The 14802-nt window shown below is 41.2% G+C and overlaps 1 pseudogene; it reads left to right on the forward strand.

Moving 5' to 3' along the window:
• The first annotated feature begins 4901 nt into the window (after nucleotides 1-4901).
• LOC118538525 (small ribosomal subunit protein eS27 pseudogene) lies at nucleotides 4902-5141 on the forward strand (annotated as a pseudogene).
• The last annotated feature ends 9661 nt before the right edge of the window (nucleotides 5142-14802 follow it).

The following is a 14802-nucleotide window of genomic DNA, read 5'->3' on the forward strand; positions in this document are numbered from 1 at the left end:
GCCAATTCATGAGAAATGATATCCCTCCCTTTGCATACAGCATAGTACTTCTATGATCTTCCTCTCTAAACACAAGGGTGTATTACACATTGATGATAGCCACCAATTATTGAAAGACTCAATACCAGGCACATTATCTCATGACATTGTGAAGTAGGGTCGGCCAAACCAGTTTTACTGGAACCAAAGCTCAGAGAGGCAGAAGTAGGACTCCAGGGGCGCCTGGGTGGCTCAGTTGGTTAAGCGACTGCCTTCGGCTCAGGTCATGATCCTGGAGTCCCAGGATCAAGTCCCGCATCGGGCTCCCTGCTCAGTGGGGAGTCTGCTTCTCCCTCTGACCCTCCCCCCTCTCATGCTCTCTCTCTATCTCATTCTCTCTCAAATAAATAAATAAAATCTTTAAAAAAGAAAAAAAGAAGTAGGACTCGAATCCAGGTCTGATGTTTTCACCACGCCGCAATGCTCTTCCTCTTACACAGCTATCATATTTCATTTTCTGTGAAGTGCAAGTCCCTCCATGCAGCTTTGCTGGGAGTTTCATCCGTGAAAAGGGGTGGAGGAAGGGGGAAATAATATACTGACAGCACGGGAGGCAGAAGCACATGGCTTCAAGGTTCTTAGCTAAGTGGTTGTGATCAGCTAAATTAATAATAGAAGACCTGAAATAATAACTAGGAGGTAATAAGCCATGGTACTGGCAATAAAAATGCCCTAAGACTTCACCCAGGGACACCTGGGTAGCTCAGTTGGTTGTCTGCCTTCGGGTCCAGTCACGATCCCAGGGTCCTGGGATCAAGTCCCACGTTGGGCTCCTTGCTCAGCGGGGAGCCTGCTTCTCCCTCTCCCACTCCCCCTGCTTGTGTTCCCTCTCTCGCTGTCTGTAATAAATAAATAAAATCTTTTTTAAAAATTTTCAAAAAAAGAAAGACTTCACCCAGGGAGCTCAGATGCCAAGAGCACCTGAACCAACCCTGTCCTTGTAGCATTCCTCAAAACATGGTCCTTGGAGAGAACCTTCATTAGAACTATATCAGGTCCTTTTAAAGATTTGATTTCTAAGACTCACCCTTGGACATTCAATTCAGCACATTTGGGGCAAAGTCTCAAGCTCTGTATGATTCTTATGTAACTATAGTTTGAAAATACTATTCCAGGGGCGCCTGGGTGGCTCAGTCGTTAAGCGTCTGCCTTCGGCTCAGGTCACGATCCCAGAGTCCTGGGATCTAGTCCCACATCGGGCTCCCTGCTCCGCGGGAAGCTTGCTTCTCCCTCTGCCGCTCCCTGCCACTCTGCCTGCTTGTGATTCCTCTCTCTCTCTCTGTGTCAAATAAATAAATAAAATCTTTAAAAAAAAAAAAAAGAAAATACTATTCCAGTTACTGTGCTCCCATAATTAAAACTGTTTTTCGAACTTGATGAGGTGGCTGTAGAATTCATGAAACTCATGGTATCACTTGCAAAACGCGACATGATACATTAAACGTAATATAGCTAAATTTGTAAGATAATAGTACAGACTTTGGGAATAAATAGACCTGAGCTCTCCTCTCTTGCTTAGCAGTTATGCAACCCTGGGCAAGTTTCTAAACATCTCTGAGCCTTAGTTTCCACTGCTTTAAAATATCACTTATAACACTTGATGGGGTATTGTGAAGACTGAAGACAATATATGTGTGATGCCTGACACATAATAGCCATAGAATAAATTACAGGTATTCTTATTATTAAGCATCCAACACTGCATAAAATAGGATGCCACTTCTTAATAGACTCTAGTATTAAGAGATACTGGGGGGGGGGGCGCCTGGGTAGCTTGTCAGTTGAGTGCCCAACTCTTGATTTCGGCTCAGGTCATGATCTCAGGGTTGTGAGATCAAGCCCCAGGACGGGCTACACACTCAGCGCAGTCTGCTTGGGATTCCTCTCTCCCCCTCCCTCTGCTACTACCCCCTCGCTTCAAAAAAATAAATAAGTAAAATCTTTTTTTTTTTTTTAAGACTTTATTTATTGGACAGAGAGAGAGAGACAGTACAAGCAGGGGGAATGGCAGAGGGAGAGGGAGAAGCAGACTCCCCCTGAGCAGGGAGCCCGATGTGGGACTCAATCCCAGGACCCTGGGATCATGAGCCGAAGGGGCAGATGCTCAACGAACTGAGCCACCCAGGCGCCCCACAAATAAACAAAATCTTAAAAAAAGAGAGAGAGAGAGATTAGGAGCCAAAGGTTTTGAAATGTTTTTCAAGCCATTGTAATGGTTCAGCATACCAGCTTTGGAATCAGAGTGTCTGGGTTCAAATCTCAGCGGGTCTACTTCCTCACTCACCACCAGCACAGTAAATCAGAACTTCTTTTGCCTTCTGGAAATGAGGCCTTTGTTAATATTGTTAAGCTACAAACCTGTTCATTATTCTGTTAAATAAACTAAAATGGAAATAATACTACCTATCTGACAGGGACTGTGTGAGAATTGAGATTATACAGGTAGAGAGCATATGACAGTATCTGGTATATGATCAAAGCACTTTCAAAAGGAAAAACCTGCTCATTTCTATTACTATTCAACAAACAGTATGTGACTACCATGGGTCAGGAACTCTAGATTCAGTATGTCCAGGAATGAACTCACCATTTTCTCTGTCCTCTGAGTTTGCCAATCCTCTGTATTTTCATTTCGGTGACTTTTATTGCTGCTCATCTAGTTACCTACCCTAGCTAGAATAATGATTGCAAACAAACGAGTACCAGGCACTCTTCTAAGGAAGAGTGTATTTTATGTATTCTTGTATTAAATTTTTTTGGTATTAAATTATAACTATTCACACCGAATGACTGTATGAAGTGTAGGTACTATTACCATCCCCATTTTACAGATGAAAGAACTGAGATGCACAGGATGCATGATCTGCCCAAGGCAATCCCGGAACAGCAGAGCCAAGATTCAAGTCTAGGCCGTGTGGTCCCAGACTCTGTATATTTCAGTGTACACAATACTGCCTCCAGGGGGAGCCTCACAGGCTCAGTGGCTGGAGCATGTGACTCTTCATCTTGCGGTTGGGTTCAAGCCTCACGACGGGTGTAGAAATTACTCATAAAATTTTTTTAAAAAAAGAAATACTGCCTTTAAAGGTTTTTGAGTTATTTTAAAGCTCTCACTCTCCATCACTTCAATATCTAATAAGATACATAGTCCTCTTAAACATCTCTGATCCATCCCCTCTTCTCTATTCACACTAATACACACCTAATTTAGGCCCAACTGACCTTCTGATTGAACAACCAGTCTCCTTGATTTTAGCTTCTTCTCATTCAATCCTTCCACCAAACCAACCAGTCAGAAGTGTTTCTAAAACATAGATATGCTAAATGACTCTCCCTTAGTTAAAAAGTGTAATGGTGCTCCAATTTCTACAGAATAGGACCCAAATACTCCTTTGTGCTGTTCAATAAGGCATCCAGTGCAGTATCTCATTTAAATGGTGAATATATTGCATTTTATTTTCATTGATATGAATGTGTCTGTTTCCTCACTAAAGTGGGCCCTCTGTCAAAATAGGGGCACTTTTTTTTTTTTTTTAAAGATTTTATTTATTTGCTAGAGAGAGAGAGCATAGGCGAGAGAGAGGGAGCGAGAGTACAAGCCCAGGGAGCTGCAGGCAGAGGGAGAAGCAGGCTCCCTGCTGAGCAAGGAGCCCGATGCGGGACTTGATCCCAGGACCCTGGGATCATGACCTGAGCTGAAGGCAGCCGCTTAACCGACTGAGCCACCCAGGCGTCCCCAAGTAGGGACACTTCTGTTCATCCTTATATAACTATATTTTCCCAGGCCCCAACAGCCCACAGGTACAGATGAGGTCATGATATCATTAATCTTTATGATTCATTGTTCCTCTAGCAAGTGCAGGACCTGTAGCTTCAGCAAAATCCACCATACTGCAACATACTCCTGACTCCCCAGGAATGTCTCCCACATGCTCAGTAGCAGATTCTCTCCCACTATAGCTACACTGCTACCCCACATGATAAGTGAGCCACTGTGGTTCTCCCAGTCTTCCTCTGAGCCCTGTATTCCAATGGTCATCATAAGCTTAGGTGCTTTCTTTCTTGTGAAATACTGTTAAAGTAGGGTTGCCTCTAGTTCCCTGGGGACCAGATACAATCTCAGGGGTCTGAGCCAGGACAAATTTGAGGTACATCATATTCAGAATTCCTCCTTCACTCCAACAATGGTTTTAGTACTTGTCCAACTCATTTCTTTTTCCCTTAGGATGATCTGCCTTGCTTAAGTTACCCAGCAAATTTGGTGAAACTTTTTACAGGGCCATCCTACCAGTCTGCCTGGTGTATTTAATATTATCTGAGTCTCAGAATGCCCACAGGAAATGCTCAAGGTATATGCTCTAAGCTATATCTGTCTCCCCCTTTCCTACACCCCTCACCAACTCCTCTGCCTAGCACGGAGATTTGTTCCTACGAAAATCATGATAAATGTTTTTAAATGTAATAAAACTGATTTTTATGCCACTTGAGAAGAGCTCAAGTTTATCTGAAGAAAGGAACAGAAATTTACGATGAGACTCTCTGGCCCTTGATCCAAAATCACACAGAAATTCTGGCCTTTTAGGGAAAAAAAACAAAAAACACAGCTCTCACCTGAGATGCATTTGACTGTTGCCAGGACTCTGACTACAGTATATGTGCATCTATGTTCTCCAAAGGACCCCTCCAAAGGAATCTGGGTCACAAGTGAAATGTTCATGACCACATGCCAAACCCTTGGGCTGAAGCAAGAGGAAGCTGATTCACTCTTCTTGTGGCCCACTGCAGACAGAATTGCCTCAAGCTCCTGTTGACACACTCTTTTTAGACTATTTATCTGGTGGTGACGACCTCCTCTTGAGAATATGACCCTTGAGAAGGACCTCCTCCACCAGTCCCCAGGAGAGAAGAGGAAGAACAAGAAGAAGCACCTACTGCAGAGCCCCACCTCCTATTTCATGGATGGGAAGTGCCCAGGATGCTGCAAAATCACCACCATCCGTAAGCACGCATCAACAGTTCTGTGTGTTGGTTGCTCCACTGTCCTTTAAGCCTACAAGAGGAAAGCAAGGCTTACAGAAGGATGCAGCACTAAAAGCCCCTGAATCAAGATGAGAAACTATCCAAATAAACACATTTTGGATAAAACAAACAAACAAAAACCATTTCGTTATCTCGTTCATGTAATTCAAATCTTTTAGATTGACATGACTTTTCACATTTTAAATATAGGAGGTATTTGTTGTTTGCTATAATTTTGATGAAACTGCAGCCTGTTAGGCAATGTGGTATTAATGGAGAAAACTCACCCAAATTGCTAACTAGATCGGGGTTTTAAACACTGGCACTGTTTTCAGTCCACTGGTATTAAATAAGACTCACTTAAAAAGAAATTACTAGTTGTAGAATGCTTCTCGGTGTAAAGGGAAATTATAAATTATATTAGTACTCTTATAAATTCAAACTATTAATCAAGAAATTTCATCCTGGGGCGTCTGGGTGGCTCAGTTGTTAAGCGTCTGCCTTCAGCTCAGGTCATGATCCCAGGGTCCTGGGATCGAGCCCCGCTTCGGGCTCCCGGCTCAGCGGGAAGCCTGCTTCTCCCTCTCCCACTCCTCCTGCTTGTGTTCCCTCTCTCGCTGTGTCTCTCTCTGTCAAATAAATAAAATCTTTAAAAAAAAAAATTTTCATCCCATGCTTTATGAATTTAATCATGGTAAGTGTAAAGGACACTTGAATACATGTCACAGTACTTAGGTTCTTTGGCTCTTTCACTAAACAACCACATGGTCATGGGCAAGGTCTTTAACCTTTATGGCAATCCATGATAAAACATCATCAAAGTGCCTAGCAGGCGCCTGGGTGGCTCAGTCGGTTAAGCATCCGGCTCTTGATTTCCGCTCAGGTCATGATCTCAGGGTCGTGAGATTGAGCCCTGCATCCAGCTCTGCACTCCATGGGAAGTCTGCTCAAGATTATCTCTCACCCTCTGCCCCTCCCCCCAACTTGTGCTCTCTAAATAAATAGATCTTCATTTAAAAAATAAGTGCCTAACATAAGTAACACTTGGCATTTTCTACAGGAATTCAGTATTTGTTAAAATGGAAGTTTTATTTAACACATGTTAAAGAACTTGTATTTTTTTTTAAAAGATTTTTTTTTTATTTATTTATTTGAGAGAGAGAGAGAGAGAGAGCGCGCAAGAGGGGGTAGGGTTAGAGGGAGAAGCAGACTCCCCGCTGAGCAGGGAGCCCAATGTGATGCGGGACTCAATCCCAGGACCCTGGGATCATGACCTGAGCCGAAGGCAGACACATAACTGAATGAGCCACCCAGGTGTCCCAAACTACCTGTAGTCTTTATGAGTTTCATACTAATCAGTATTCTCCTATTTGACATGTAGATCTGAAAAGACTCATCATTGCATTCAAATGAGACTAAGCAAAGTCTTATATTGCCTCTAAATGCAAATTAAATGGCATAGTGTAGTGCTTTCTCAAACAACGGGTCACAAGCTAATTGTGAATTGAAACCAGCAAATCTTTTTACAGAAAATGCCAGAGCAACTTGCTTAAAGTCTGAGCAAGGACTATGTCTTTTGCCACAAATACCAGGACCAACCGTGGCAACTGTTATGAGAAACAAGTAATGGAAAGGAGGTAATAAATAAAATATGAATTGCTAGGATAGTTTGCTGCCTTCTCATTTGCTTTCCTGGTATAAGATGGTCAATTTAACTATCACTGTATTGGGAAGGCTAATAATTGTACAATTAAATGTTTGGTTAATATAATCCAATTACTTGTGGCTTAATGTGTGAAGGCATTTCATCTGCTGCTGACAGAAAGTATCAAGATTTTCAGCTACAGATGTTCAGTCCATGTGTAGTGTGACATTTTCAAATTTGTAACTTGTAACATTTTAATCAAACTAATACAAATTGCACATAAACCATATTTTAAAAAATAATAAAAAAGTCTGAAGTGAAGGAACACATGGCTGGCTCAGGTGGTAGAGCATGCCACTCTCGATCTCAAGGTCATGAGTTTGAGCCCCATGTAGGATGCAGAGATTACTTTTAAAAAAGTTTATAAAAAAATTTTTTGGAGGGCACCTGGGTGGCTCACTCGGTTAAGCAGCTGCCTTTGGCTCAGGTCATGATGATCCCAGGGTCCTGGGATAGAGCCCTGTATCGCGCTCCTTGCTCGACAGGGAGCCTGCTTCTCCCTCTCCCCCACTTGTGCTCTCTCTCTCTCAAGTAAATAAATAAATAAATAAATAAATAAATAAATTTTTAAAGTATGAAGTGAAAACAGTGTTCAAGCTCAACTGCTGGATCTGGAATGTAAAATAATGACAATATGGAGAAAAATGTTTATTTTAAATAGCAAATGCTAAATGCATTCAAGTCCCCAGTCTAATTTCTTAGTCCACCACTGTTACTGATAAAACCTTATTATCATCTTTAAAGCAGATTGCAAGACAGAAGGAAAAACAACACACATATTTTCTTTCAGCATGTTTGGATATGGTGTGTATACTTTTAAGTCTCAGCTAATTAATTAAAACCTATGCAGAGTGACACCACAGTAGCTTTTTTTTTTTTTTTTTTTTACTATTACAGAACATTTAGAAGCAGTACTTATTACTATAGTCTGTAGAGATTTCAAAATCCCATTTGATGAGAACTGCATTAACACTTTATTGGATATATGTTGCAAGATCAGTTAGTACAGGATTTCTGTCATCTAAATATAGCATCACAACGAAACTGAATTAGATTTATTTACAGTAGATAATATATTGTTGGGTAAATTAAAAAAATATTTTGATGGAAAATCTCAAATATAAGAATAGAAAAAAAAAGAATAGAAACAAGAGTATAATGAACACCATCATGTACCTAATACCCAGCTTCAAAAATCATCAATATTGGGGCCTCTAAAAAAGGTACAATCCAGGGCACCTGGCTGGCTCAGTCAGTTGAGCTGCCTTCGGCTTAGGTCATAATCTCAGGGTCCTGGGGTCAAGCCCAGGGGCGGGGCTCCCTGCTCAGTGAAGAGTCTGCTTCTCCCTCTGCCCCTCACCCCAATTTGTGAGCGTGCTCTCTCTCCCGCAAATAAATAAAATCTTTTTTAAAAACATACTATCCATTCTTAGCTTACCGACAGTTAAGTAATAGGTTGCAGGCCACAGTTTTTTCCTCTCTAGTGTATTTCCATCTGCCTGAAAAGACTTGACTTCCTTTAACATTTCTCGTGTAACAGATCTGCTAGTGATGAATTCTTTCACCTTTAGTCTGAAAGAGCATTTTGCCTTTGTTTTTATTTTTGTTTCAAGATTTTATTTGAGAGAGAGCACACAAGCAGGGGGCAAGGGCAGAGGGAGAGGGACAAGCAGACTCCCCGCTGGGCAGGGAACCCACATGGGGCTTGATCCCAGGAAACCGAGATCATGACCTGAGCTAAAGGCAGACGCTTAACCTGCTGAGCCACACCCAGGTACCCCTTGCCTTTGTTTTTTAAAATGTATTTTCTCTGGGCATAGAATTTTAGGTTGACAAGTTCTTTCTAGTACATTATGTATGCTGACTTCTACAATTTGTTTCCTAAAAGAAATCTGAGGTAATTCTCATATTTTAACCTTGTTTCCAAATTACTTCAATAGTGCCTTTACCCTCTAGTCTCTCTTTTTTCTTTCATTGGTACAAAACAATTATGTGCCTTGGTGTACTTTTTTTTTCATGCTTCTTGTACTTGGGACTCATTGATCTTGGATCTGTGGGTTTAGAGTTTTCATCATATTTAGACACTTTTTAGATCTAATTTCTTCAAAAGCTTCTTCATATTTCTTCTCTACTCCTTAGTCTGTTATAGTATTATTAGATGCTTTTTAAAGTTTTCTGGGATTTTGGTTTCCATTGATAGTCTTCAAACTCATGAATCTTTTCTGCTGCAATGTCAAGTCTGCCATTATTCCCACCTGGTGTTTTATATTTCACACATTTATCTCTAAAAGTTTGTCTTTCCATCTTCCATATCTCTAACTTTTTAACAATTGGAATAGTTACAATATAATGTCTGCAAATTCTGACATCTATGGCAGTTTCAATTGATCTGTCTCATTATGGGTCCTATTTTCCTACCTATTTACATCTTTGATAGTTTTTTTTTTTTTTTAAGATTTTATTATTTGACAGAGAGAAACAGCAAGAAGAGGGAACACAAGCAGGGGGAGTGGGAGAGGGAGAAGCAGGCTTCCCGCCGAGCAGGGAGCCCGATGCGGGGCTCGATCCCAGGACCCTGGGATCATGACCTGAGCTGAAGGCAGACGCTTAACGACTGAGCCACCCAGGCGCCCCTCTTTGATGGTTTTTGATTGGATGCCAGACATTAGGAATTTCATCTTTCTGGGTACGGGGTATTTTTGCATTCCCATAAATCTTTGTTCTAGTACAGTTACTTGGAAACGATTTGATGCTTTCAGCTCTTGCCTTAAACACAGGGCAAGACGGAACAATGCTCAGCCAAGGACAAATTATTCCCCACAACTGAGGTGAAACCCTTCTAGGTACTATACCCAATGCTCTGAGAATGATGAGGTTTTCCAGTCTGTCTTGTGGGGACAGCCATTATTCCCAGCCCTTCTTGAGATGCTCTATTACTTCCAGTGGTCTTTTCCTCGGCCTCAGGTAATTAATGTCCTCAGCTGCATGCACTGATTAGTACTCACCTGAAAACTCAAGGAGTTTTTAGAGTTCTTTTCCTATGCAGCTCTCTTCTCTCTAGTACTCTGTGCCGTAAACTCCAGCCACATCGGTTTCACCAGACTCTCAGCTCTCTCGTCAAAGATTCTACCAGGCTCTCCCTGTTCCCCCTCCCTGTGTTGTGGCCGGGAAACCCTCTCAAGGCAGTAAGCTGGAGCAATCATAGAACTCACCCTGTTTGTTTCCTCTCCCTGAGGGCTCATGTCCTTCATTGCCCAGTGTCTTGAAAAATAGTATTTCATGTATTTTGTCTATTTTTTATCATTACTGTCCTGCCTCAACCTTTTAACCATTATGTCCCAGAAAAAAAACATTTGATGCATTCAAGAAAAATATCTGGATAGTCACTTGCTTTCTAAAACCCTGAATCAAAAATTGAGTTATACTTGAGAATTAAAGAACATAAAACATTACTTTCTCATAAACATTAAACAATGCTTATGAGACATTAAGTTTATCATTCTTTTGGATGAGTAAGACCGTACATTACAAATTACATTACAGAATAACTGTAGTACTTATTAGTACTTGTAATACTTAATCCAATTAAAAACACAAGAAAGAAACAGGTGTTAATAGTGTATGAGACATGTGAGAATTGCCCTGGTGTATTCCAGACTGGAATGAACTTATAAAGACAGCACACTCATCACATTAAATAAAATGCTCCCCAATTTTTATTTTTATTATATTTATTTGGGAGTCTTTCTCTGTTGTGTTTATATATTAGTTGCATTATATATTTACAAAGCCCTATCAGCTAACATATTTCTATTGTGTTAGAAATTAATCAAGGAGGGGGCGCCTGGGTGGCTCAGATGGTTAAGTGTCTGCCTTCAGCTCAGGTCATGATCTTTAAGTCCTGGGCTCGAGCCCCACATCGGGCTCCTGGCTGGCTCAGTGGGGAGTCTGCTTCTCTCTCTCCCTCTGCCTCTCCCCCTGCTTGTGTGCTCTGTCTCTCTCAAATGAATAAAATCTTTAAAAAATAAATAAATAGGGGTGCCTGGGTGGCTCAGTCGTTAAGCGTCTGCCTTCGGCTCAGGTCATGATCCCAGGGTCCTGGGATCGAGCCCCGCATCCGGCTCCCTGCTCTGCGGGAAGCCTGCTTCTCCCTCTCCCACTACCCCCGCTTGTGTTCCCTCTCTCACTGTGTCTGTCAAATAAATAAATAAAATCTATAAATAAATAAATAAATAAATAAATAAATAAATAAATAAAATAATCAAGGTAATGGCTTTTAATGATGAATTAATTTGTCATATACCTACAACCATTGTTTTTGCAAATTTCCATCAGTCCGCTGGGAGTCACGAAAAAAGAAAACAGTGAGCCTGCCATGCAGGCCACTTTTACATATCAAACAGATGAAGCAACTCTAAGATGATCTCAGTGAAGGGTAACCAGGCTTATAGAAGATTTTTTCGCATCGCTGATTTCAAAGCATCGGTTCAGTTATATAAGCTGTAGAAGAATGTAACTTCCCTCTAGCTTTCCTGTATTTTGTTACATAACTCATTTTCTTCAAATTAGTATTAACTTACACGTAATATTTATAGGACAAATAGAAACCAAAATGGCAAAGCATACTAGCACAAAAAGAAATGAGGTGAACAAGTACCATAAATAGAAATTATTAAGGACCAAATAACCTACTACTACTGTGGCCTATAGATTTTATTACAGGGGCAACTAGATGGCACTAGAGGCAGGTGCATGGTTAAGCATCCGACTCTTGATTTCAGCTCAGGTCATGATCCAGGGTCATGGGATCTAGCCCCGCACTCTGTGCTCAGTGAGGAGTTTTTTCCCCTTTCCCTCTGCCCCTCCCTGGCTCGTGCTCTCTCTCTCTCTCAAATAAATAAATAAATCTTCAAGGGGAAAAAAAAAGATTTTATTGCATTCTTCCTATCCCGGATATACCAGGCTTCAGGCCTAGATCCTATCTAAGGCCCTTCTCTATTACTTTTAAAAGTCGGGTCTTAGGGCGCCTGGGTGGCTCAGTTCGTTAAGCGACTGCCTTCGGCTCAGGTCATGATCCTGGAGTCCCTGGATCGAGTCCCGCATCGGGCTCCCTGCTCGGCAGGGAGTCTGCTTCTCCCTCTGACCCTAACCCCTCTCATGTGCTCTCTCTCATTCTCTCTCTCTCAAATAAATAAATAAAATCGTTAAAAAAAAAAAAAAAAAAAAATTCGGGTCTTAGTTACCACACTGGCAGTGCAAAAAACAGAACGACTCAAGGGAGTTGAAAGTTTACAACGTACTATGTCTTACCTTCTCAGTCATAAAAACTAGTTGGATGAGCAGAAATGCTATCCTGACCACCTCTTTTCTGATACACAAACACCTTTAGAGGCAAAATTTTAAAAGGAGGGCGCCTGCGTGGCTCAGTTGTTAAGCGTCTGCCTTCGGCTCAGGTCATGATCCCAGGGTCCTGGGATCGAGTCCCACATCAGGCTTCCTGCTCAGCAGGAAGCTTGCTTCTCCCTCTCCCACTCCCCCGGCTTGTGTTCCCTCTCTTGCTGTCTCTCTCTCTGTCAAATAAATAAAATCTTTAAAAAAAAGTTTTTTTTAAAGGAATGGAAGGTGGAAAAGAGCCCTCTTTTTTTTTTTTTTTTTTTAAAGATTTTATTTGAGGTGGGGCAGAGAGGGCGCAAGAGTGCACTAGCAGGGGGAGGGGCAGGAGGAGAGAATCTCAACCAGACTCCCTGCTGAGCATGGAGCCTGATGCCAGGCTTGATCGCAGGACCCTGAGTTCATGACCTGAGCCGAAGGCAGACGTTTAACCAACTGAGCCACCCAGGTGCCCCAAGAACCTTATTTCTACTATTAAATTAGATGTTCGGCCTTTGGCAAATACTTAACTCTCTGGGCCTTAGTTTGCCCATTTCTATAAATAATGAGGTTAGAGAAGATATGATATAGAGGAACCTGGTTTATAGAAATTATATCATTGCTTTATAATCCATTATTCATATATATTAGGACACCGTTTCAAAAATGTTATCGAAGTCTTTCACCTCTTGATATCAACGTAACAGACCATTTGTTTATAAGCCACTACATAAGTATTTTTAACCCCCCCACCTCCCCAAAGTTAAAACTTTAATGTAGCCATGATTAAACTTAACTATCAGTTTATAGGAAATACACATGATAGAATAGCTTGAGTGATAGTATGAGGATGAAATCAGTCAAATCCAGGATATGAAAAATCCAACTAGACAAATGACCTAATCTCTACAACAAATAAATGTCAAGGAGGTGAGGACAGCCTGTTATGTATTAAAAGATATGGTAAGAAATATTAACCATACAAAATGTATGGACATGGTTTAAATTCCAATTCAAAGAAACAATGGTGAAGACTTTTTAGAAAATTAGAAAACCCTGAACACTGGATATTAGATGAAATGCTATCATGACCAAGATTTAAAATAATTCTAGCTGAGAGTAGGGTGCAGAAATGTGTATATGTGTGTATATGGGGGAGGGGAGTATTCAGGGGGCAAGAAACAGAAACAAGATTGGCCACATATTGATAATAGTTCATTTTACTACTCTCTGCTTTGAAATTTTTCATAATAGTAAAAAAGAAGTAGGATTTTCGTATCTATTAACTTTTGTACACGTAACATGATATCACTAGCCTGTTGAAGACATGGAATTCTCTGAGCTAAGTACAAAATCTTAACAAACAAAAAGACAAAGTAGTAAGGACCCAATATAATTATCTAACAAGTGATGCATAAACCACTGGGGCGCCTGGGAGGCTCAGTTGGTTAAGCATCTGACTTCGGCTCACGTCATGATTTCAGGGTCCTGGGATCTAGCCGAAGTCGGGCTCTCTGCTGTGGGGAATCTGTTTCTCCCTCTCCTATGCTTGCTCTTTCTCTCTCTCAAATAAATAAAATCTTTTAAAAAAAAGGAAAAAGAAAATAAACCACTGAAACCTATGGAATTAATACACCAAATCAGGGGCGCCTGGGTGGCTCAGTCGTTAAGTGTCTGCCTTCGGCTCAGGTCATGATCCCAGGGTCCTGGGATCGAGCCATGCATTGGGCTCCCTGCTTGGTGGGAAGCCTGCTTCTCCCTCTCCCACTCCCCCCTGCTTGTGTTCCTGCTCTCCCTATCTCTTTCTCTCTCTGTCAAATAAATAAATAAAATCTTAAAAAATACACTAAATCAGCTTCATCAATTATCAACTCATGGCCCACCATCTTTTTTCACCTAAAACCCCATCCAAAATACCCCAAACTTGAGTCTTATATTAGAAATGGCTTTTAAAAGGCTCATTAGTTTGATTTTAATTGTGCTGCCTTGAAAAGAATTTTTAGTCTTTGGAGCAAAACCCATTTCCTATGCTTAAATATAATTATTCAGCTCTATTCCCACATTTGACAGTTTCAGGATCACGTACACGTTGATTGTTAAACAATTATATGTTATATATCATTTAAAACAAAAATTTTTGAAATACTACCAGATATTAAGATTATAAAAACATAATAATTAAGACTATGTGGGGGAGCCTGGGTGGCTCAGTCAGTTAAGTATCTGCCTTCGGCTCAGGTCATGAGCCCAGTCCTGGGATCGAGTCCCACATCAGGCTCCCTGCTCAGCTGGGAATCTGCTTCTCCCTCTACCCCTCCCCCCGACTCGTGATCTCCTTCTCTCTCTCTCTCTCTCTCAAATAAATAAATAAACTCTTAAAAAAAATAAAAACAACAATGTAGGAGCACCTGGGTGGTTCTGTCGGTTAAGCATCTGACTCTTGATTTTGGGCTCAGATCACGATCTCAGGATCATGAGATCGAGTCCCATGTTGGGCTCAATACTGAGTGTGGAGCCTGGTTAAGATTCTTTCTCTCCCCCACCCCCGCACACTCTCTCTTTCTCTTTGTAAAAAAGGGGGGGGTCATGTGATGCTGGTCTAGTGGTGGATAAAAATTATAACCAAAAGAGAGCAGAAAGAGGACCACATTCCATGCAGACCTCTGATA

This window comes from Halichoerus grypus, chromosome 3, assembly GCF_964656455.1.
Source record: "Halichoerus grypus chromosome 3, mHalGry1.hap1.1, whole genome shotgun sequence".
Taxonomy (NCBI): domain Eukaryota; kingdom Metazoa; phylum Chordata; class Mammalia; order Carnivora; family Phocidae; genus Halichoerus; species Halichoerus grypus.